Genomic DNA, 16,933 nt, shown 5'->3' with positions numbered 1-16,933 from the left:
GACTTTGTCTCCACGTGAACAACACACACTGTCTTGCATTTGTGCTTCACTGGTTATTTGGATGATTTGTCTGTTATAATCATTTCTTATTGAAGTAACAACCTCCAAATCACAGTTACAGAATCGCAATTTCTTTGTGTTTTGTTTTGTTTTGTTTTGTTTCGTTTTGTTTTGTTTTCTTTGAGATTGCAGATGGGCCCTGGCTTCTCTGCAATGTTCTTTTCTCGAGAGGCCTTATGCTTGAACCCAGGCCAAGGGCTGTACACATCTGGGATATGCCATTCTATTGATCTAGTGCAAGAACAAAATGAAACAGAACCGAATCTTACAAGTTCATTGATGCATCTGCACAGATGTGGAAACCGTTATGTCTGCCTGCATGCTATTGGTCACACAACGTGTGGTTAAGCACAAGTCAGTAAAGTGTACTCAGTCTCCCAGGAAGCATGGCATGGGTTGGGAGAGAAGAAAGAAACGAACAGTTAATACATTCTACCATAATTCTACCCCGTTGGCCAAACACATTTGCTTTCTCCTAATGAAATTAAACCTACCCTCTCTGGGAGATTCCGAGTGTTCCTCCAGTTATTCTAATCAGACTTAAAAACTGGAGGTGGTGATCTGCCTCAGGTCAGGATGCAGTTTCATTTATCCAACAACTGTGAGCTGAAAGGATAAGATACTGTGATACTGCTTCTTTATCACACACACACACACACACACACACACACACACACAGAATGGTGGCACAGTGATAAGACAATGACAATAAATGATCACATCTGGAAAAGAGGGAAGAGTAGACACATACAATTCACTGGTCAGCAGCAGTTCTGAAGACCAGACAAAAGTTGTGAAGCGCCCCCCCCCCCCCCCATTGAGATGTGGAATATCCCTTGAGGAAGTTCCTGTTTACCCTAGGAGGAACTCCCTGGGGCATTGTTCTCCTTGGCTCTGTTCTGTGGAAATTATTCCTTTCCTATCAGCTTCCTTGGATACATGTGAAAAGACGACTATTAATTTTTGGGGTCTACTTAGAATTAACCTTGTTATATATTTAAAAAAAACAGGTAGGAGCGCCTGGGTGGCGCAGTCGGTTAGGCGTCCGACTTCAGCCAGGTCAAGATCTCGCGGTCCGGGAGTTCGAGCCCTGCGTCGGGCTCTGGGCTGATGGCTCAGAGCCTGGAGCCTGTTTCCGATTCTGTGTCTCCCTCTCTCTCTGCCCCTCCCCCGTTCATGCTCTGTCTCTCTCTGTCCCAAAAATAAATAAACATTGAAAAAAACAAAAAACAAAAAAAAAACAGGTATTTTAACAGGAAGATTTAAGTAAAATGTAAAGCTTTTAAACTTCTATATCTTTCAAATTAGTCATTATTTGTTTTTCTTTGTAGGGGTTGTTTTAATATTCATAAGAGAGATCCATAAAAAATATTAAACTTTGACTATTTTAGAATAAAGATGTCTAAGCAGATGACTTACTGTTATCTTTTGAAGCTAATACTAATTTTTCAATATGTTTGGTTAAAATATAAAACAATTTTACTACTCAGTACACCAAACGCCTTTAAACTTTGAAAAAAAAATATATATTTATTTATATATATTTATATATATATTTATACATATTTTTATATATTTATATATATTTATATATATTTATATATATTTATATATATTTATATATATTTATATATATTTATACATATTTTTATATATTTATATATATTTATATATATTTATATATGTTTATATATATAAACCATTGAATCCTATACTTAAAACAGGTGAAATATATTATGCAAATTACATCTCCACAGCTTTATTGAGATGTAATTTGCATAATATATTTCACCTGTTTTAAGTAAAGGATTCAATGCTTTTTAGTATATTTACAGTTTTGTAGCCATTAACCCAATCTAATTTAGAAGATTTCCATCCCACCAAAAAGAAATTTCATATCTGGTGTCAGTGGTTACCCTCTCCCCTCTCTAATCTCCAATCCTTAGCAACTATGTCTTTACATTTTGTTTCTATAGATTTGTCGATGTTATATAAACAAAATCTGGAAATTTCATATGAACAGAATTTTATGTCATCTTTTGTGACTGGCTCCCTTCACATAGCATAATTTTGTAGTATCATAAGTATTTCATTTCTTTTTATCGCAAATACTATTGCCAGTTGATGAACATTTGAGTTGTTTCTATTTCTTGAAAGTTATGAATAATACTGCAGTGGACCATACTGTACAACTTTTATCTCGACATACATTTTTATATCTTTTAAGTAGATATCTAAGAGTGGAATTGCTGATTCATATAGTAGCTATATATGTAACATGCAAATATATTTTTATAGCGAATTTTCTTTCTGTAAAATTATAGAAAAACAAAATCGCTCTCCAAAAAAAATCTGGAAATCATTTTTTTCCAAGAAACCTAGAGAATATTTTCAATCATCCATAGCAATCATAATTTATTTTGGGAATTAAACAAAAATTAAGGAATCACTTCAGAAACTCTGCGTTTCAAATCTAAGATGGTGACTTCTTCCAAAAACACATTTTTGTCAAAATAACATCTGTACTTGTTGCAGTTTCTCTAAAAACCTAAATGACAAAAATGATCACAAAAGGTAGTAATTTAGTAATTTTTTGGCTGAGCGGCCCTGAGTATATTGGCATCCAACAGTGAGGAAAATTATTTATAAACAGCCACATCATACGCTAGACCAAAGTTCTGCATTGCCTCCGACTTTAAAAGTATCGCAAAAGTGTTGGTGTGGCAAAGATTTTACATTGTTGATCAATATTTACCAAACTCAACGGAAAAGTTAACTTTTTTTCCCAATAAAATCAATCTCATTATATCACATACTATTATTTTTGTACATTATTATTGGTTTATTATCTTGAAGTAGTATATAAACCAAACGAGCCTAAAGATTTGTTTTCAATATCCATTAGTTTAGAGGCATTTTAATCTTTAATCTTTTAAGATTGCCAATTTCAGGGGGCGCCTGGGTGGCTCAGTCGGTTAAGTGTCTGACTTCAGGTCACAATCTCACGGTCCGTGAGTTCGAGGCCCGCGTCGGGCTCTGGGCTGATGGCTCAGAGCCTGGAGCCTGCTTCGGATTCTGTGTCTTCCTCTCTCTCTGCCCCTCCCCCATTCATGCTCTGTCTCTCTCTGTCTCAAAAATAAAAAATAAACGTTAAAAAAAAATTAAAATAAATAAAAAAGATTGCCAACTTAAAAATTGCTTTATTTTATAAATAGTGTTTAAATGAGGAATTATAACTGCCCCTTCATCAGATTCCAAAGGAGTGACTGTGAAACCACAAGTGAAAGCAACTGGAGGGAGATACTGTTTACCTAATTCTATCCCCTCATTTTTGAGAGGTCAAATCTCCCTTTAAAGTTTTCGTTCCTTTGTTTCTTTGTTTGTTTGTTTTTAGTAGACCAAGTTTACATTAGTAACGGGAATAGAGGAAAAATAATGTTTACTTATTTTCCTTATGCACGAGGCATTATTTGTTACATTAAAATAACTTCATCCTGATTTTCAACAACCTATCATGTTCCACTCATTATTAATACAGTTTTGCAGATGAGGAAATACTTGTAAGTCAGAAGCTATCTATGTAGCAGAACTGATCCCTGATAGGGTGGAAACTTTATTCCAGTATGATCTAACACCAAAACATGGACGCTTTTTCTGCCACACCAAGATACTTCTCAATCAAATTCATTCATGTATTAAACAAATGCTTTGTCCGGTGAACGCATGGTTTTGTGCTAGGTGCTAAGGTTACATGATGGAATACTGCAGTTTCTTCTCAAGAGAAGATTAAAATCAACTAGGATAGATAGAAGGAATTATCGTGTATAATTACAATAGAAAGTTGTAAATGCTAACTGTAGGCATATATACATGGGAGAGAAGATGTGAATGACCACAATTAGGCTGTGTGGAAAGAAGGTTGAGGAGAATTCTTTTAGTTGAAAGTGATGTGTATTATGAGAGGTATGGATAGGAGACAGACAAACTCGTCTAGAGTTTGCATATGGGACAAAGAACCAGTATGATGCATACAGAATAATAATAGGAAGTCCAGAATCAGGAGGCCATGCACTGGAATAGTATGTGATGCAAAAAAAAAAAAAAAAAAAAAAAAAAAAAAAAATTAATCTGGAATGGACAGCTTAAGCTAGATCACAAAGTTTCTTCTAAACTCAGCTGCAAATTATTCACTTTCCCTTAAGGCTAGTGAGTGGCAAGGGAGAACAGTTAATCTTGTAAAAGGCTATGTATCAAAAATGGGATTTGTTGCAAGAGTTTGAAAATAAAGTAGAATTTGCCCTAAAGTTTACATGTTTGTATTTAGATAAGATATATGACTTATTTTGAATTTCAAAGTTGATTGAAATAAGTCTGAGAATTATGTTTTCCAAATAGAAGAGATAAATTGAGAAGATAGAGGAGAAGGCTCAACATCCTTTCAAATTAAGAAACAAGATGAAAGGCTAAGAAGCCATTAGGAGGCAGCCAGGAAAAAAAACATCTAAACAGCAATAATGTGGTTTACCAGGGAGTTGGTGATGACCACCCCAAATGCAATGCAGAATCAGGCCATTATCATGGAAGCACTTTCCTACAGACGACAACAAGGGCAATGGCGAATCTTCTCATTAAATCATCAAAATATTTTTTATCACAAAAAGAATGCTTATTCATCTACATCAAATATCTACAGCTTTTTGTTTTCCAATTGTAATTCAATTAAGTTGATTTAAAAATTTAAACCACACCTCAATTTTTCAGATATTGATTCTGAATGTAATCATTATTTTTTAAAGTAAACGTTTTTTATTTATTTTTAAAGAAGCAATGCCTATTGATTACTAGAGACTATGCCTAGTAGTAATGCCTATTGATTTTAAAGTAGCAATGCTGATACTCATTCATCAGTTGATGGACATTTAGGCTCTTTCCATAATTTGGCTATTGTTGAAAGTGCTGCTATCAACTGATGAATGGATAAAGAAATTGTGGTTTATATACACAGTGGAATACTACTTGACAATGAGAAAGAATGAAATATGGGCTTTTGTAGCAACGTGGATGGAACTGGAGAGTGTTATGCTAAGTGAAATAAGTCATACAGAGAAAAACAGATACCATATGTTTTCACTCTTATGTGGATACTGAGAAACTTAACAGAAGACCATGGGGGAGGGGAAGGAAAAAAAAAGTTAGAGAGGGAGGGAGCCAAAACATAAGAGACTCTTAAAAACTGAGAACAAACTGAGGATTGATGGGGGGTGGGAGGGAGGGGAGGGTGGGTGATGGGTATTGAGGAGGGCACCTGTTGGGATGAGCACTGGGTGTTTTATGGAAACCAATTTGACAATAAATTTCATATTAAAAAAAATAAAGTAGCAATGCCCATTGATTACTAGAGACTTTCTTCAATACTTTTTACCTTCTTTTCATTCATGGTTGATTTACCATGTGTGTCTCTTGTCTCTCTTTTTAGTATTTATTTACGTCACATATCTTTATTTCAACATCCAATGTTATATTCTAACATGTCTGCCCACATTTCTGATTTATCCTTAAAACTAAAGCACCAACGTTTCAATGACTTTAAATAGAATTTTTTACAACAATAAATGTAATGTAGTGAAATTTTACATTATATAGCAGATGCCATATATATTGTTCATATTGGTTTTTATGAACATTTAACTTTTATGCTACACATGAATAGCTTACTATTTCCATTTTCTCAATATTTTTAATTAATTAAATTTCTCTACTTTTGACTTACAATCCCAATCAGAAATGTTTAATGTGTAATGCACATTACACAATTAATGGTAATTACAGATATTAGGCTATTTTTTACTTCTCATTTTTTTTTCTTTGTCTTGTTTCCCAACATGAACACATAAAAAAATAAATAAATAAAACCCAAACTCTAGTACAGATGTTTTAACCTTAGCTACTTGAGGATGGGGGTTTGAGAATAAATGGATACCTTGAAATTATTTTCTGAATATACACTGTATTCCCTTTGGAAAAGGTTCACACCTTTCGTAATATTTCCAAAGAGGTTTGTGTCCCAGCCCTCTGAGTCTACCTTTAGAAATGTGAGCAGCCATGCTGGGTCATCTACTTATTCATTCATTTATATATTTATTTAGAAAATAATTACTCCAGCTATGTTTATCTTAAAATTATAAACTAGTTCACTGCAGTTTTCTTTATTTTTCTTTCAGGAAAAAAATGAAGGCTCTTACTTTAGTGAATACTAATTCTTCCAACTTGCTTTTTCTTTCTTTGCTCTCTGTTGGAATCTGGCAATTCTACTTGAACGTCATTGAGATTGCAGCAATTAGCCTTCTTTTACTGCAGAACAGATGTTCTAAGTGTTGGGTTCATTCGACATGGGTTGGGATTGAGATATAACAGCTGTTATAATTTAATTCTGGTTAGGTCAAAAGACTTCATCATTATCAGTTCAAAATACTCTTAAAGTATCATAAAGTTGACATGTATTTCCAATTAAATTGATTTTCACTTAGTCATGGTACATTGTAAACTCTGTAATTTCCCACTGTCATATATGGTAGCATGGGCTCTAGTTTGACAAGTCAATATTCATTTCCATGATTACAATCTGAGGGGCTTTATTTGTATATATAACAATCATTACCATGTTATTTTTATTACAATACTGAGAGGAGCTGATTGAAAACAGCAGGAAAGATATCTTTCTGCATTACTGTCTAATTTCCAGACAATAGACATTCTGAGAACCTTTCTACATAACCGAATTCTCTGAATATTTTCCTGTTAACCATAGGAAAAAAATATATAACATTTCTATAAACCTATAGTGTCTGCCTATCACTCTTGAACTTTCTAAATCAGAAAAGTCAGTACTTAATTTTGAACAATACCAGATTCAATTTAAAAAGGCTGTATGATGAGCTTCCACAAATGGTTAATTTCCATTTCAAGCAAAAATCATAGCAACTGCTTTGAAATAGATCATTCCTAACCTAAATAAGTTAATGCAGTGCAATTCAGTGATTAATATTGTTAAAATAATTAAATTGACTTTGCAATTTTCTGGTTATTTCGGTCTTAACCACTGAATCAGATCTAATCTATATTGATGCAATCAATTTGTGACAGGGAGCTATTACTATAGCTAAAGGGACCAATTTGGTATCTTTTAAGAAAGGATTACTTTTACCATTCCACCCAAGTATTAGGTGCGCAGTACCAGATTAGCATACTTGTTTATATAATAGAAATATAAAATTGAAAAATGCGATGATTTTCCCCTCTAGGGGAAGATAGAAAATACAACTGAGTCAAATATACTATTATCCCATTTGAGTGCATCATTTGAATATCGTTTATTTTGACAGTAACAATAAGGGGCGCTTTGTAAGAAAGCATTACTGCCTTCTATGAAACAGTTGACTACTAAGAATGAGATAAGCTTTCCAAGGATGAGAGGTGACGTTGTAACAAGATTATTTGGAAGCATTATAAAATGCATTGCCTCCTGTTTACCTCTCTCCTTCCCACAGGTGATAGTTCTGTCAGGTATATTGTAACATTGGACATTAATTGTTTTAGATGTTAAATAGCTTATAGATACCTTGTGTTCATTTTCTTTCCTAATATTACTGGGATAAGCTATGGGAGCGATTATCTCCTTCAATTTACGAAAACAAGACAAATGGTTAATTCCTGGTTCTCACCTCACTGAGAAATAAGAGGGGGCACTGGTAGGTAGATCAGTAAGTAAATGCAAAACATTCTTCTATATATTCCCTGGAAAAGCCAGGGGTGAACATACTTAGTTTCAGTCATAACCTGTTACTTGTACTAACTTTCACCAAAATCTCCCACCTGCAACCACCATGGCCACCCACATATGCTTGGATTCATGTCTTTTGAGAGTCACTCTTCCAATATTTGGGGACACCCAAAATCTTCTAGTTTCCATTGATAACATTACTTTCTCTCATTGGTTAATTTCTCAAAAAACTTTAAAGCTTTTTATACGTTCAGTCATGCTTTATCAATGTTGAAAATTAAATGTTTTTTGAAATTTTACATTTATGCCCTCTCTCACTCCCACCCCACCCCCCAACACTTTTTTTCTTTCTAATTTTGTCCTTAGCAACCAGTTGTTCAATCAAGGTGTTGGTAGTTACAGGTCTGCAAGGTGATTTTGTACCCTCAGGTCAGATACCACAGAGGGTCTCTGTAATCTAAAAGCAATCTCTGCTTTTATACTTGAATTTTTCTAAGTTTCTCAAGAACTTTGCTTCTTTATATCATCTGTATATTTACATATTTCTATAGAGAGAGACATATATAGACAACAAAGTTTATCCATTTACTTGGAGGGGGGAGCATGAGTGGGGAGGGATAAAAGGCAAAGAGAAAATCCCAAACAGGCTCCGCTCTGTCAGAGCGGGGCTCAATCTCACCAAGCCTGAGATCGTGACCAGAGCCAGTATCAAGAGTCAGACATTTAACTGGCTGAGCCACCCAGGGACACCTTTCTTTCTTCCTTTCTTTCTTTCTTTCTTTCTTTCTTTCTTTCTTTCTTTCTCTTTTTTTATCATATATTAAATCAAGTTCTCCCTTCTTAATGTGTGTTGCCTGCCTCCTAGCCAAGAATACAGATTCTTCCTAGGACATTATCATTAAAATAAAAGAATAACAATAATAATTATAATTCTTCCTCTTGATTCTGAGTTGTTTTCCATCTTGCCCTCATTTCTCTCAGCCCCTTCCTAGGCATCTTCTTGAAAGAATTTCCACCCACATTCTCTCAACTTCTGCCTTTTATTTATCTGTCCACAAATGGCTAGAGGTACTTTCTATCATATATATTTTTCAGTACTTTTTGCCAAATCAGTTGGTAGCAATTCCTCTCATTTGATCTTATCAAATGCTACCACCATGGTTGATGTGTTCAACCACACTTTCTTCTTGCAGTAATTTCTGTTGGGTTCACTGACATGATGTTTCTCAATTTTCTGCTTACATGTGTGGTTCATCTTACTTTGCCAGACCCTCTTCCCATTTCCACATCTCATCAGTTATAGCTCAGATTTTTGTTTTCCCATCTTTTTACACGCTCTCCTTGGGCAAAATGAGCATATTACTTTATTGAATATGATGTGCTGTTTTCTTTTTTCTTTATTTTTTTTAACGTTTATTTATTTTTGAGACAGAGAGAGACAGAGCATGAATGGGGGACGGTCAGAGAGAGGGAGACACAGAATCTGAAACAGGCTCCAGGCTCTGAGCTGTCAGCACAGAGCCTGACGCGGGGCTCGAACTCATGGACTGCGAGATCATGACCTGAGCCGAAGTCGGACGCTTAACCGACTGAGCCACCCAGGCACCCCTATGTGCTGTTGTCTAAGTTTACCTCTTTTTTCTAGACTTTTCCTTTGAACTTCAGTCCTATTTATCTACGGTACCATGCAGAAATCCTGACTTCTCTACCCAAGCTAGTTCCTCTTTGAACCATCATATATCAGAAAATTATGCCAGAATCCATCCAATCATTCAAGCAAGAAAAGGTAGAGCCATTTTTCACTTTTCTCTCCCTCAGCCATTATATCCAAGCCTCAGTACTTCTTAGATATTAAAAGGTTTTTTTTTTTTTTTATGTATAAATATGTTAACTTTTCCTTATATCCATTGTCACCATCCTGGTCATTCTTTCATATGGGTTATTGCAGTAACCTCCTAATTCGTCCCCTGATGCATACTTTTACATTAGAAATCAGACAATAGTATCCTCAACCTAAATGCATTCCAATGGCATTTAGAATAAAATATGAACTCTACCTTAGGCTCGTAGTGTTTGCCTGATCTTGTCTCATTTATCATTTGCATCTCATCTCAACAGCACACTCTCTAATTCTATTACAACCTATCCAAACTCTCTTAAGTTACTTCTACATTCCCACGTTTTCCTCATTATTTTACATTTTCTTCTGCCTTCCCTCTGTTTCCTCCCCACTCTTTGTTTACTGTTGACCATACTCACTGGTTTTCTATATACAATCCCAGCATAATTACTAAGAGTTCCCCCTTTCCCTCAGCAATGGCTCAGTTTGGATAAATTCTACAGTAAACATGTCTTTGCAAAGCAAACCATTCTAATTTTTCAACTCTAAAGACAAATGTCACTTTAACAGAAATGTTGCATAGCAATCTTTACGAATCATTCCTCAATTTACAGCGTTTTGTCCCTTATCCTGTTTCCTTTCAGCAGATGTATTAATTACCATGTATTTCACTATCTTACTGGAAGGCCCAGAATTATTTTATATACTGCTAGGAAAGCAGCAACTTTTTTCAAACTTTGAAGTAATACTTTTTGTATCACTCATAATTTTCATTTTAAGTTTTCTAAAAGAATGGTTTGAAATTTATTCAATATTTATGACTCTTGTACATATAAAAAATCATAATTATAAGCAAAATAAATTGGTGTACATATTCCTCAGCCTTTCTTAAATTCACAGCCCAACGTTTTGGTTTCTAATTCACGGTTGTTGATGGCCATGTTTTCCATAGAATGCTATTAAGAGAATTGACAAATACAAAGAAAGAAGACATCTCTTATTTTTTCCAAAAAGTACTTTATCATTGTTTGCCGGATTTCACATTAAACCACCGGGACACATTTTACACATTTTGGTGTTGGCAATTTCTTAATTTCAGCAGAGGTGATCAATAATCAGGACTCTTATTCCTTCTTTAAATAATCCCGAATATCGGTGTATAGAAATGTCCATTGGCATGTCTTTCAATATCCACCACCAGCAATAACAGCTAGATGTTCTCTTACGTGAGCTTATTCTTTAACGGTACATACCTCTGTCTACACCAAAAAGTACTGCTTCACCATTTCCGCTTCCTATTATCTCAAGCCAATTCTAGTTCTACTCTCTTCCCTGGATCCCTGCATGGATCTCTTGCCCATATTAGTAAGTTGAAGGGAAATCCCTTTTCCTTTATGTTAGTTAATTAACTTAATTAATTACAGTAATTAATGTGAGAGGAACTGTTATGCCTGTGAATTCCTTTCCCTTAAAGACTGAGAAATTTTGTCAGGCAAAACATGGCTCTACTAATATAGTGACATATACACTGCCCAACCAAATGTGCCTTTAGGCAAACCATGATAATTACTTTCTATTTCAACGACTAAAAAATGGCTTCCTGGACCATAGCAACAGAAAGGCACTATTAGACAATGGATACTAAGTTCAGAGACAAAGTTCAAAACAAAATTTTTAAACAATGCATTTTAGGATTAGTAGAATAAAAAAGTATCTTCAGTTGACATTTTTCATTGGCTAATGAGCGTTCCTTCTGGACTGAAAGGTACATGAGGTTTTGTCTATTTTGTTCCACAACCTTGAACAGCAGCCTACAGTAATGTCTGCTGCATATTAACTGTTACCTATACCTTTCTTGAATGAATGTGTAAATCAATTCACATAGTGGAAGACCTCTACAAATTGCTAATGTATTTTACATAGTGAGATTATCAAAAGCTCTAAAATGAAACCAATTCGATCTTAGGACACCTTTTTCTTAGATAAAATGTATTTTTTTTTTTTAGTGATAAAAATTAGCATACAAACCAAACAGTAAATGGTAAAATTATTCTCTCTTTTGTTCCATGTATTTAATTTTATAATTATATTGAATAGTCAAATATTGTCAAATAATCAACATATTATACATGATGGTCAATTTACATATGTTGTTTTATATATATATATATAATTATAAAATATATTTTGATCATTTAGCTATATTTGACTATAAAATGCACTTGTATAATCATACCTATATAAAATTACATACATATAATTAGATATAAAAACAGATATATAATTTTATTAAATTTCACCATATGTCACTCAGTCATAAATTTGGAAATTTAAGACCTAATCTTTGATGTTATAAAATGGTTTCACCTTACCAAACTGCCACAGAGACACCTCTAAATTCTGTTTTTTAATGTAGCTCTCTTTGCCAACCGGAGGAGTCTAGTTATATCCTACAAAGAAATGAAAAACGGTTATGAATACAGTTTTTCTCCAGAAAAGTTTTGTGAATGTTTTGTGATTGCAGTACGTTATTTTCTATTTAAAACCCCGAAAGTTGTAGGCTTTGTTAAAAAAATTGGAAGTTATAATTTTACAACCTATGAGAATTGGTGAATTCGCACATAAAGATGTGTCTTGTTGTGTACTTAATGATACATCTTCTCTCACCTCGCCTAAGAGAAACGGCAGGGTTTTACCCTGACAATGTCACAGCTGTTTTAAATTCCCTTACTTAGACATTTCCCAGCTTTTATAGCTTCTGCAGCTGTCAGAGCAATGACTTTTTCTTTGTTAGGCGAGGAAATGTCTAAACTTATAATTAGACCTCAGTTATGAACTATGTAACTAGTTAATCATAGCTTTCATTAGGGCTTTTTGCATTCCAAAGGGATTTGAATGTAGCCAAGAATGGTGGCATATACCAAACAAAGCCACCTTCAACTATTTTAGAGTTTGCTTCTAATTTACATAAAAGTGTGCATCTTTACCATCTGACCCATAATTATCATCTGAACTAATATCTGATGCATTTAAATTACCTAAAATGTTTACATCACCTATACCATCATTGTTCAAGCTTCCCACCCTTTTTCAGTTAAGTCATTTTAATTACATCCTTCAGACATGTGTAAGCAAAAAAATAGTAGCAATTTTTAGCAAACTAACCATCAGAACATTGCCGTACTAATTCATTTAATTATAGTAATAAAAACAAAACTACAAAAATCAAACATTTTTAATCAAAACTTAATATAATGCTTCTATTGCCTAATCAAAGATAAATCATTGTTAAATTTCAGGTTATTTTGAGTTAGCGAAGCCTAGTCAATGTGCGATTTCTCAATTTTTCGCTTCTTTTCTCTAATGAAACTTCCATGAAACTTTCAACAGTACAGTGTGACCTCTTGCCCGTTGTATTTCACTCATCGCACAAGCTTTACTCATGAATTAAGTCTGAATAATATTTTCCTTATTAGCACTGTTATTTAAAGGTACCCATCTTAAACACGTTCTCAAAAGACACAAAAATAGTTTGGCCATATTTGGTCAAAAGACAGCTCATTAAATGATTTCAAATACATTCAAAATAAATTTTATAGTATCCTCCAAATAAAAACAAATTAAGTTAAAACACTTGTGGACAACTTGCTGGGGACTCCTAGAATTATTTATCTGGAAGCTAACTTACTCACAGTGTTACCACTGCCAATTTTAAAAGTAAAATAGCCCGTTATTTTACCGGAGAAATAGGTTTACTCACGAATAGCAGAGGAATTGCAATTTAGGACACGCAAGGGACGGCAAACCATAGGTAAGCCTTGAGATCAAAGGAGTGGAACTGCTCATTTATAAAAAAAAAAACAAACACAGAAAAAGAAAGAAAGAAAGACAAAAAAGGAGGAGGTTGGGTGGGGATGCTCTGAATGAAAGTCCCTGGAGGAAAGTTAGAGTTCAGGGTCTTACCTGGTTCTCACTGGCTGAGCCATGGAAATTTGTCTTGACTGGATTTCTGGCTGAGCAAGAACAAATGCTTCCTTCTTCCTCCTGGAGTAGTGAAGGAAGTTTTTGCTGTTCGGAATGGAGTGTCTCTTCCTTTAATAGTCTGCACTTAATGTGGCTTGATAGGGCATAAGAGCTCCTGCTCTGGCCTCTTGGCTCCACTTTTTGGGGGGTTTCTTCGCTCCACTTTATTTTTTTTTAAGTTTACTTATTTATTTTGAGGTGTGTCAGCGAGAGAGGGAGACAGAGAATCCCAAGCAGGCTCAACCGTTGTGAGTGCAGAGCCCGGGGAGGGGCTCAGTCTCATGAACTGTGAGATCATGACCTGAGCTAAAGTCAGACGTTTGACCCACTCAGCCACCCAGGCGCCCCATGGCAGGCAGAGTTTTGATCACAAATCTCAGATTGCCTTCAACACACCAAGGAATTCTATGGATAAACTCATGCTTTGAAATTACTTTTAAAAAATGTCCTCTTCTCATGGAATTACTCCTCACTAAGACAAGATCAATTGATTATTTTGTCACCTAAATGACAGATATTATAGTAACAATCAGAAAAAGCCAACCTCTTCGATCTTTATTCTACAAGTATACCAACACAAGAGCATTCTTATAGCTCAATATCTTTTATTGCTTTGTTCCTGTTACATTAAAACAATGGCTGGAAACTTTAGCCCGTGGGCCAAAAATGACCCCACTGCTTACTTTAGTAGGTAGAGTATTATTGCAGCACAGAAATGCCCAATGTTTTACCTGTCGATGTCTGCTTTCCAGATAAAAAGGTAAAGTTGACTAGTTTTAACAGACTGTTCCTCAAAGCCTAAAATATTTAGACTTTACAAAAAAAAAAAAAGTTTACCAAATCTGCACTAAAAGCAAATAGCATTTCTCATCTAATGCTGAACTTAAAGATGTTACCTTTGGACTTCATCTTCTTCAGTCTTCTCAAGAACATTTTTAAATAAAAATACATTTTTTTTATTTTATATTCAGACTTTTTTCTTCAGATCTTTTCCTATCCTCAAATATCCTTTTAAGTCCCCTCAAATATCTCTTATTTAGAAAAGCAGCAACAATCATCAAGCAACTAACCCTTACCTATATACCCCCCATACTTATCTTGATTATCTCTTCTCCTTTAAAAATTTTTTTTGATGTTTATTTATTTTTGAGAAAGAGAGAGAACGAGAGAGAGAGAGCACAAGCAGGGGAGGGGGAGAGAGAGAGGGAGACACAGAATCCAAAGCAGGTTCGAGGCTCTGAGCTGTCAGCACAGAGCCCAATGAGGGACATGAACCCATGAACCATGAGATTGTGACCTGAGCTGAAGTCAGACATTTAACTGACTGAGCCACCCAGGCTCCACAATCTCCTCTCCTATTAAGCCAAAAATAGTTCTTTTTTTTTTTTTTTTAATGACAGAAAGCCATGTTATCATTTCTCACTTATTCCTCTGCTCAGTACAATTTGGGTCTGATTTCCAAATTCCATCAAAACATTTGATGTGAAGTTCATCAGTAACCTCCATCACCTATGAAATGGTTCCCAAACTTACCTATTCACCAGAACCATGTGGAGGGCTTGGAGAAATACAGAATGCCAAATGAAGCTTACAGAAATAAATTGGTAAATGGCTGGCTGCCAAACAGAATTTTTCCATCAGGTGAGGATGTGGAACAGAGGAGTGAGGACAAGTCTTTTTACAGGGCAGAATTTACTTTGCATGTCTAGAGACAGTTATTTGCAAGTGCATCTGTTATCTAAACTTATATAACAGTGAAGTGGCTCAAAGGCAACGAAAGCACAGAATCTTTATTGAACTAAAATCACAGTCAGAAAACTCAGAGGAATGTGTTCTAAACAATGCATAGTTTATCAATGAATCACAAATGTTTCCCATTAGCTTTTATATCCAAATTTTTAAAACAGTTTTTATTTATTTTTTAAAAAATACGGTATATGGTATCTTAGAATGACTATTTGGTTAATGCCGCTGTCTTTGATCTCCATACAATGTTAAATTTTATAAGAGCAAGAATTCGATATATTTTGCTTATCTCTCCATCCTCAGCACAGTGTTAACATAGACCTTAACTATAATAGGTGCTCATAAATAATATTTAAATAAACAATAGCCATATTCAGAGTTAATTAAAATAGTTGAACGCAAATTCATAGATTAATAGATAACATTAATTCTATCATGCTCATGACAAACAATATAAATATAAGGATGGTAAAATAGCATTAATGTCTAAGACCATAAGTTTTAGAGTTAGACATAGGTTCAGTCTGAATCTGCCATTTATTTATACACACATACATTAAATATTTAATTATCAATTAAATGATTTTATATTTAACCATTTCAACTATATGAGCAGAAGATTAAAAATGAAACAATATCCTATATTCTCCAATATTTGACTTTACTGTAACACCCAATTTCTGGTTTCTAAATTGGAAATCTGATTTAGAGTTGCGATTTATAAACTGGCTTTTCCTTTTCATGCATTTACTAGTAAAACTGTCAATCATAAAACATAACAAAATGAGTCTGAAAAAACAATAAGCTTGTATAAAATTTTAATAATTAAAACAAAATATTTGAATATCAGAAATATGAAGGAAAAACAACATCTTTGAAAACACAATAAAAAAGAAAACATAATTGAATCAAGATAATTAAAGAAACTATAGAAAGTTATAAGGATGAGAGTATGGTTAAAAGGACATTGGTCAGATAACAGTTTTCTGGACTTCCTCAAAATTAACTGAAATAGATTCTTCTTTCTTTCTGGGCAGAGATATGCTGTGATTAGTTCTCTATGTTTCATAACAAATTACCTCAAACTTTGCAGCTTCAAAGCATTCCCATTTATTTTCTCATAGTTATTATGGGTTAGAAATCCAGGCATAACTTAGCTAGGGTCTCACAAGGCTGCTCTGAATATGTTGGCCATAATGACGTTTCTATTTGAAAGATCTACTGGGGAATGATTCTCTTTCCTGTTCTCATGATCGTGGGCAGCATTCAGTAGCTTGTGGTTGTAACATTCATGGCAGCTTGCTTTTTCAAAGATAGTAAGAGAAGTTATAGAGAGATAGATAGATGATAGATTAGGTAGAAGCTAGACAAGAGCAGTGGAATCAACTCCCAGAGGCAGCGTTGGAAGTCCTTGAAGGGGAATGATAGAGACCTGAGCTGGAGGCAAGGATGATGATAAATGAGATATATATTAAAAGGCTGGG

This window comes from Leopardus geoffroyi, chromosome A1 (assembly GCF_018350155.1).
Source record: "Leopardus geoffroyi isolate Oge1 chromosome A1, O.geoffroyi_Oge1_pat1.0, whole genome shotgun sequence".
NCBI lineage: Eukaryota > Metazoa > Chordata > Mammalia > Carnivora > Felidae > Leopardus > Leopardus geoffroyi.
The sequence above is the reverse complement of the archived record's forward strand: the minus strand, read 5'-3'. Positions refer to the sequence as shown.